General features: G+C 42.0%; 1 protein-coding gene across 1 annotated transcript in view; it reads right to left on the reverse strand.

Annotated features, from left to right (window-relative positions):
• The window catches only part of LOC115510437 (sulfotransferase 1C1), a 44,018-nt gene extending 40,642 nt beyond the window's left edge, over positions 1-3,376 (reverse strand). The window contains exon 1 of the mRNA XM_030310292.2: positions 3,168-3,376. The gene's annotated coding sequence lies outside the window, so the exon portion shown is untranslated. The remainder of the gene's footprint in view (positions 1-3,167) is intronic.
• Positions 3,377-7,952: the final 4,576 nt, after the last annotated feature.

A 7,952-nucleotide genomic window follows, 5' to 3' on the forward strand; every position in this document is an offset into this window, starting at 1 on the left:
TAGAGGAAAATGGTGGGGAATAGGTGCAGCAAAATCTTATTCCTTGTTGAATCTAGGAGAATGTTTATAGGTGTTCTTCACACTATTTAAACAAAAATTCATGTAGGGGCACCTGGGTTGTTTAGTTGGTTGAGCATCTGACCCTTGATTTTGGCTCAGGTTGTGATCTCAAGGTTGGTGGGTTCCAGCCTCACATGGGTTCCAGTACCACATCAAATACAAGATATATTTGAAAAATATTTTGTATAGTTTTTTATTTTTTTTTTCAACGTTTATTTATTTTTGGGACAGAGAGAGACAGAGCATGAACGGGGGAGGGGCAGAGAGAGAGGGAGACACAGAATTGGAAACAGGCTCCAGGCTCTGAGCCATCAGCCCAGAGCCCGACGCGGGGCTCGAACTCACGGACCGCGAGATCGTGACCTGGCTGAAGTCGGACGCTTAACCGACTGCGCCACCCAGGCGCCCCTGTATAGTTTTTTAAAAGGACGTTCTATAACTATTGGCTTGTTCAGGGTATTTGCTTCTCTAAACATACAATTCTGTCTCTGGCTATGCCTAATATAAACTTTAAAATATTGATGGCTTCATAGTCATATTACCTAAAGTTCTAAGAAGTCTTCATATGCTGTTTGCCCTTTCTGCTGGTTCTTTATAAATGAGGTTTTAATTTTGGAGTTGTCAGTTTGTTTTCTGTGGGGACACATGTCAGAGTCCTATGTGGTCTGGTTGCGGGCTTGTCTGTCCGAGGTTTGGATGTGCCCCTGTGAGGTGGACCAGAGCTATTTCTAATTTGTGACTTATTTTTATGTTAATTTATTGTTTTGGGGTTGCTGGGCCCAGTGGGTTGTAGAATTTGATCTGTAGCACAGACTCAAGCTTACAAATCTTTAGGGGACACTTTTTTCCATCCATAACCCATGAAAACATAGTCAAGCTTCCTCACTGTCTCCTGGTACAGAGAGACAAGTTTTCTTCAGAACACTTTTTTTTTCAGAATATTTTAAAGAATCCAAGTTCACAACAGGGCTGTTTATCTTCAGTTCCCTCAGGTCCCTGCTTCTGACCTTCACAGGCGAGGAGGTGGGCATTTTCCCCACCACACCCAGCAGTGGTCGGTGCCCTGCTACACCAAGCCTTTTTTCCCCTGGGTACCTTTAAATGTCCTTTTTTCTTCCTCATGCTCAGCTTCACATTTAGGTGGATGGGGAAGCAAGATACATTCCTGGCCCAAAAGTATGCTTGTTGTATGTAATAGAATTTCTTTGCATTGGCGGGATTTTCAAGCAATTTTGTTTGTTTTGTTATTGGAACCAGTTCATTAATCTATTATTTTTGGCTTAAGGGAAGAAACTATTATTCTGTACACCAGCAGAAAGGACTCGCCTGGGTTTTAAACTTTTAACACTTCTTACATTGATTGAAAAATTAAATAACATTTATTTAAAAACCAAATTCTTTCTTAAAAGATCATCTAAACATAATAAGTTTGGTGAAAACAATTTCCATGACACAGGAAAATAGTGGTGCCCTGGAAATCTATAAACAGCTTCTCGATCTCAGGAACCACATTCCATTTATCTCAGGGCCTCCACAGTGCTGGTCTGATAACTGGCACAGAGTGGGATCCTGGTTTTTGTTATTGTCATTAACTGACTTTAAATGTGCTTATCTACCCATCAAATAGGAAGACACATCTTTTTCTTCCTGAATCACAGCTTGCCTTCTGTGCGACCTTAACCCCAACAGCATATCGTCATTGCTACTACTTATAGACAAAGCCCCAGCCTGTGTATTTCGTTGTGGGAAAATGGAATTGGCATGTGGTCAGCTCTCCTGTGCACTGTGAAGGTGGGAGTTTCCTCCTGATTTCAAGCCCTCTGGGTCCATCCTCAATCACAGCTAAGCCAGTGGAGGCATGCATGAGATAGGACTTGCCCAGGACACTAGCCCATGAGTGCCCCCCTGCAGGCCCCTAGTTCCAGTCCCCTGTCTTGGTGGAATGTGAATGTGTCCCTTTGGGCCAGGGATGTATCTTGCTTCCCCATCCGCCTATTTACTGCATTCTGACACAACTTTGTTGGGCCCCAAGGCAAGGTGAAGGGCCCAGGAGCCCACACTGCCCTGTAGAGCAGCTTTCAGGAGGTTACTGGGGGTAGTAGTTAACATTACTAGTGCCCACCTGAGGGGAGAACTTCAGCTCTGGAATGTCACAGAATTGACCTGATGCAGTTCACTCACTTGATCATGCTGGCCACACAGGGACTGTCTCCACCACCCAAGTTCTGGCATCTCGGGAAGGGGTGGGGTTTCAGTAACGGGACAACCTGTTACTGAGGTAAAGGGTGAAGCTTTCAGAGAACCTCTGAGCCTCACTTATGCAAGATGTGGGTTATGCAAGATGCCCTGCACTACCTCAGGCTCCTGTTTCTCCTGTGGCTTTGGAATGTCACAACTCAATGTCACAGCTCCCTGGCCTGAGGCTCCAGAGAGCCTGCGCATTGTCCTTCCACTCCCAGAACTAAATGTCTATGGTTGCCTAGCCTGAACCTTTTCTGAAGATAGTAAGTTAGGAGGAGAGAATTCTTTCTGTAGCCACAGAAAGGCAAAGAAGGCCTATGGTCATCCCTGTAGGCTGCTTGCCTGGACTCCTGAATCTGCTCCTACTGTGCCCTTCAACTTTTTCAAAACAACGTCCATTGAACAGGCAGGGAAATCTGGCTCAGTCATGACACCCTTGGCAGAGAACCTGAGACCTAAGTGTCTTGGTTCGTCTGAACCCTGTTTTAGGATGGTCTCTGTTATTTGACAGACACAGATTGGGAGCCTTACTCTGTGGAGGTAGACCAGCAGTGTCTCCCACCTGCAGGGAGGGGAAAGACCTGGCAATAGTGTGCTCAGAGAGAATTTAAGTTAATTCTGAGGAAAGAGTTATACTTTAATCCAGTAAGGCCACCATAGGACCAATGGACAGAGGCCTTGGGAAATTTGGGACTAGGGGCAGAAAAGTATCTTTTTTCTCCTTCAGAAATTTGAAAAACAGATTTCTCCTTTATGAGCTGTAGAAAGTAATCAGCTTTCATTCCATCTTCCTGACCTTGCTTTATGTTCTCCTTGAAGGAAACTAATCTGGTGATTCCATATAAGGACTTTTGGGTAATACTCACAAGATTCCAGGCAAGTGGTTTTATGAGACCTTGATTGTTGCTTTCTATTTGTTGACACTCGATGACTCTGCTTATTTTAGGCTTTTCTTGCAGGATTCTTTGTGATTCTGAAGCCTCAGATGTGTGCCACAAACAAGGACAGGATGTACACTGATCCTGTCCCTCGGTTCCCTTGATATAGGACCCGCTAAGGTAAGTCGAGCATCAGGCTACATCTAAGTGCTTAACAATGGAAAGAGGAGGTGAACGAAGTAGCCAATGAAAGCCCTGGTCATTATCTCCAGCAGATCTCACTGACAACACAGACAGACCTTTGGTTCCAAACTGTTTGCTATATGGCTGTCTATTTTCTGGCACTTGTAAACTATTTTGGAATTACAAATTTGGAATTACAAGGAAGAGTAATTCTATGGCATGTGCAGCATCACTTTCCCTGTATATCTGTAGTGTGTGCTAATAATTGATCAGGAAACTCTTTCCAATGAACCAAAATGTGTCCTCAGAATCCTTCTTAACATTTTTCAAAGAGTTCCAATTGATAATAGTTGGCTAAAAGATGAAACCTTTTGCCATTCCTGGTTTATGATGTTCATAATGCTCTGATAGAATATAAGTCAAAGGTTAAAAATGCAATGGATCTTTAAAATTTGTTTAGGATTCCATTTATTGGTAATTGCAAAGTAAACATTTTTTGTTTTGTTTAATTGAACTACCTGGGTGCCTTACACAATTCTATTATCATAAAATGTCCTTACACATGGTTATCTTGCACATTTTCAAAATCTGTTTGTTTTAATTTATTTCACAAAGTGATAGCTACATTTGCTTATGAGTTTATGCTACTCACAGTTTAGTATATGTGCTGCCGAAGCGAGCACTGCTACTCACAGTTTAAACTGCATTTTTTCTTTCTCTGATATTTTCAAGGCTTACATGTTAATATTTGCCCTCTTATGGAAATTACCATGCAAGGAAACCATGGGCCCCCAAATGAATTAAGTCAAACAATAAGCAGCTAACACTTATTAAAGGCTCAAATATATTGGGCTCAATTTCTAAGTGCTTTACTTGTGTTACTATAATTTTAAAGTTCTTACCATAGCCATGCCAGAGAGATAGTATCATTTTTTTTCCTATATTACAGATAAGGAATTTTGGGGAATCAAATAGCTATGTCCTGGGTTAGGAAACCATGGGGAACACATTGCAAAGCAGAACACTGCTTTCTGGCCTTGCTGAAAACAGCAGACCATGCTTTCCTTACCTAGTTAATGTATATCTAGGGGGCTCTCACCTCACTTTTCTATATGTGTTGGAATGTCACTTAGATCATGATGGATTTCTGTCTTTATTGTTTTCTATCAATGTCCCCTACCAACTACCTACATTACAAAATTGGGTAATTCCCCCTTGCAAAGCTTTTCCAGTGTTTTCCATGGGTTGAAACAGCAGTTTCTTCTTGGCCTTCTCAGCAAGGCCTCTCTCGAGGAGGAATATGGAAGCTTGTCTTTGGTCTCCAAGGACTCTCCCTTGGGATGCCTTTTTAACCCACTGGAAACAATTCAGACTGAAAATTTTGGGAAGGAAATGATCTCCTGTAACACTACATGACCTTATTAAACAGGGCAAATGGACAGAGGTACCCTAGGTCTAGGCCTTCATGGCTCTAAATCAGGACCTGGACCCATGGGCCTCTTGCAGAGTGTGTTTGGTCAGGAACAAGACCAGTAAACTCCCTCCTGATATATTGGATAATAATTATCTAAATATGCCACCTCCTAATAGAACACAGTTGCTGGAGGAAACACAGGCCATCCATAATGAAGGGGATGCTGACTTTCTCCTACTGTTTTTAATAAAGGTGAGGGCCTGTCCCTCATTCATTTCCCAGGTTAATGGCTATGATAATTGGAGCCAACTGTGGTTAGTCTACCTCAAGATGGCAACTTTAAAGAATATTCCCAAGCAGCTGCTGAAACTCCCTTTGTTTCAGGAAATTCCCTGTCTTCTCCAGCCTGACATGGACTGCCTAATTCCACTAGTTGGTGGAAAACAAACAAAACAAAAACCTGGTGCCTGCTCCTCTGTCTGAGCTGACAAGGTTTAGAACCAGGAGTCCTCTTTCTCTGACTTCTATTAGCACCTCACATCTTCTGCCTTCCCCTCCCCCTGCTCCTGTTTCTGTACCACCTGGGGTGCTCCCTGCATACTGGCTCCTCAGTGCCTCAGGCACCATATGTTCCTCCTCTTATCCTCAATGTCATGAAGCAAAGAGCACCCCCTTGGACCACCTACTTCAGATTCCCCCACTGGTGTCCCAGGTAAAAAGTTACAATGGGAACAACAAATTATCTTTTAATGTGTTATTTTATTTTTGAGAGAGAGACAGAGTGTGAGTGGGGGAAGAGCAAAGAGAGAGAGGCACATAATCTGAAGCAGGCTTCAGGCTCTGAGCTGTCAGCACATAGCCCAACACAGGGCTCAAACTTGGAACTGATGAGATCATGACCTAGGCCGAAATCAGATGCTTAACCAACTGAGCCACCCAGGTGCCCCTAACAAATTAACTTTTTAGTGGATACAGAATGTATTGGATGTTTAAGCTAATCTAAGTTTGTTGGTTTGATACAGACCTGTTTATCAGCATTAAATAAAAAACTTTTTATTCTATCTTGGTTTGCTAAAGGCCAAATAATCTCATGTTATCTCTGTTGTAATTTGTTAGCGAAAGGATGACTTAGAATAATAGTTAATTCTGTCTCAAATTTTTCATGGGTAATTGAGATAGCTTTCAAAGTCTTTGGTAACCTGAAACTTTACAGTTTTATTTGTGGGGCGCCTGGGTGGCGCAGTTGGTTAAGCGTCCGACTTTAGCCAGGTCATGATCTCGCAGTCCGTGAGTTTGAGCCCTGCGTCAGGCTCTGGGCTGATGGCTCAGAGCCTGGAGCCTGTTTCCGATTCTGTGTCTCCCTCTCTCTCTGCCCCTCCCCCGTTCATGCTCTGTCTCTCTGTGTCCCAAAAATAAATAAACGTTGAAAAAAAAAAGTTTTATTTGCACCATAAATGGGATTGAATTCTTCGGATATCTAATAAGATAAAAAGCTAAGGCACTGATTAGTAGATGTAGGTTTGTGCTTATTGCAGAACAACCAAGTCTATTTGGGTCTGGTAAACATGCTTCATGCTTTTTAAAGATTTTACTATGGAAAACCTTCTTTGTGCTTACTTGATAAATTTACCAACTAAAAATTGTTGTAACGGTTCTCAATTGGTTACTAAGTTTTCATTGGAGGCTAAGGTTTCTAAGAGTTAAAATTCTGCTAAGTGTACTTAAGACTGATGGAAATAAGGAAAGCAACTCTGTATGTAGGAAAGTACGAGGTATGTAAGAAAGATATAAGGAACGAAATACATTTTTTACTAAAAGGTAAAAGAATGTAATTTTGTCCTAAATGAGACTGGTTGTTTGGAGAGAAATGACGTGGGGCAAAATCTGAATGCAAGGAAAGTTATAGAAGGTTCATGAAAGGAAATCTTTGAAAATAAATTTTATGTGTGGTCAGGATGGACCAAGGTTGGAATGAATGAATTTTAAAATTTTTTTTTTCAACGTTTATTTATTTTTGGGACAGAGAGAGACAGAGCATGAACGGGGGAGGGGCAGAGAGAGAGGGAGACACAGAATCAGAAACAGGCTCCAGGCTCTGAGCCATCAGCCCAGAGCCTGACGCGGGGCTCGAACTCCCGGACCGCGAGATCGTGACCTGGCTGAAGTCGGACGCTTAACCGACTGCGCCACCCAGGCGCCCCGGAATGAATGAATTTTAAAAGTACACTGGTATAAAATTGGAATTCTGCTTTCCCCTCTATTCAAATTACAAAGTTTTCTTGGACTGTGATCTGCTCTTAATAAGAAAATGTAAACAAGGTGTTTTCATTTTTCCTTTTTTTTGTCCGCCAGGAAAACCAAAGCTTATGTTTTGTGTTTTTCAGGTCTTTGATGACTTATTTAAAACTTCTCAGTGTTGAAGGAGCTAAATTTTGCTAACAACTAAATGACTTTACTGGACAAGCTATTATAGAATGTACACATGCCAGTTTAAAAGAAATGCTTCATAAACAAAAAAGGGGAAACCCACATAATTCCTCCCCTTGGAATTCACTACGTAAAGCCTTATACACTCTAATTTTTTAAAATTGTGTTTTCCAAGGACTCACAGCTGCCAAACAGCATTTTAAACCATCTCCTGGCTCGACTCCATGAACCAAGGTTTTACTCAAAGACATACAAGGCAATAATTCTTGGAAAGAACCTTATGAACTGATAACACGGGGAAGGCAATATGCACATGTTCTTCTCCCATCAGGACCACACAGGGTGCCTGCCCATTTGATTATAACCGTATCATGAGTTGGAAGGATCAGCCCTTCACCTCTCTTTCTCCAATGGCTAATTTATCCTTACAAGGACAATAGAGGAGACCATGCCTATGAACGACCAAGGCAAATGATGTCACCTGGGGACAACTTAAGAAGCTTAATCAAAATGCCACTGAAGTCATGCACCATGTTGGAGCACCACCAACCCCAGAAAACAGGTTTTTAGCATATTTAGCTGTGGTTTCTCAAAACTTGGCTAAGGTAATGTTTTTCTTAATGTTTCTCTTTATCCAGACCTCTATTGCTTTTTCATCATTTCATTGGGCTAATATCATAGACCCCCCCCCCCACTTTCTTTAAGTTGGTTACATTACTGGTTAGTCGTGGCTCTGCGTCCCACCACTA

Source organism: Lynx canadensis, chromosome A3, assembly GCF_007474595.2.
Source record: "Lynx canadensis isolate LIC74 chromosome A3, mLynCan4.pri.v2, whole genome shotgun sequence".
Lineage (NCBI taxonomy): Eukaryota > Metazoa > Chordata > Mammalia > Carnivora > Felidae > Lynx > Lynx canadensis.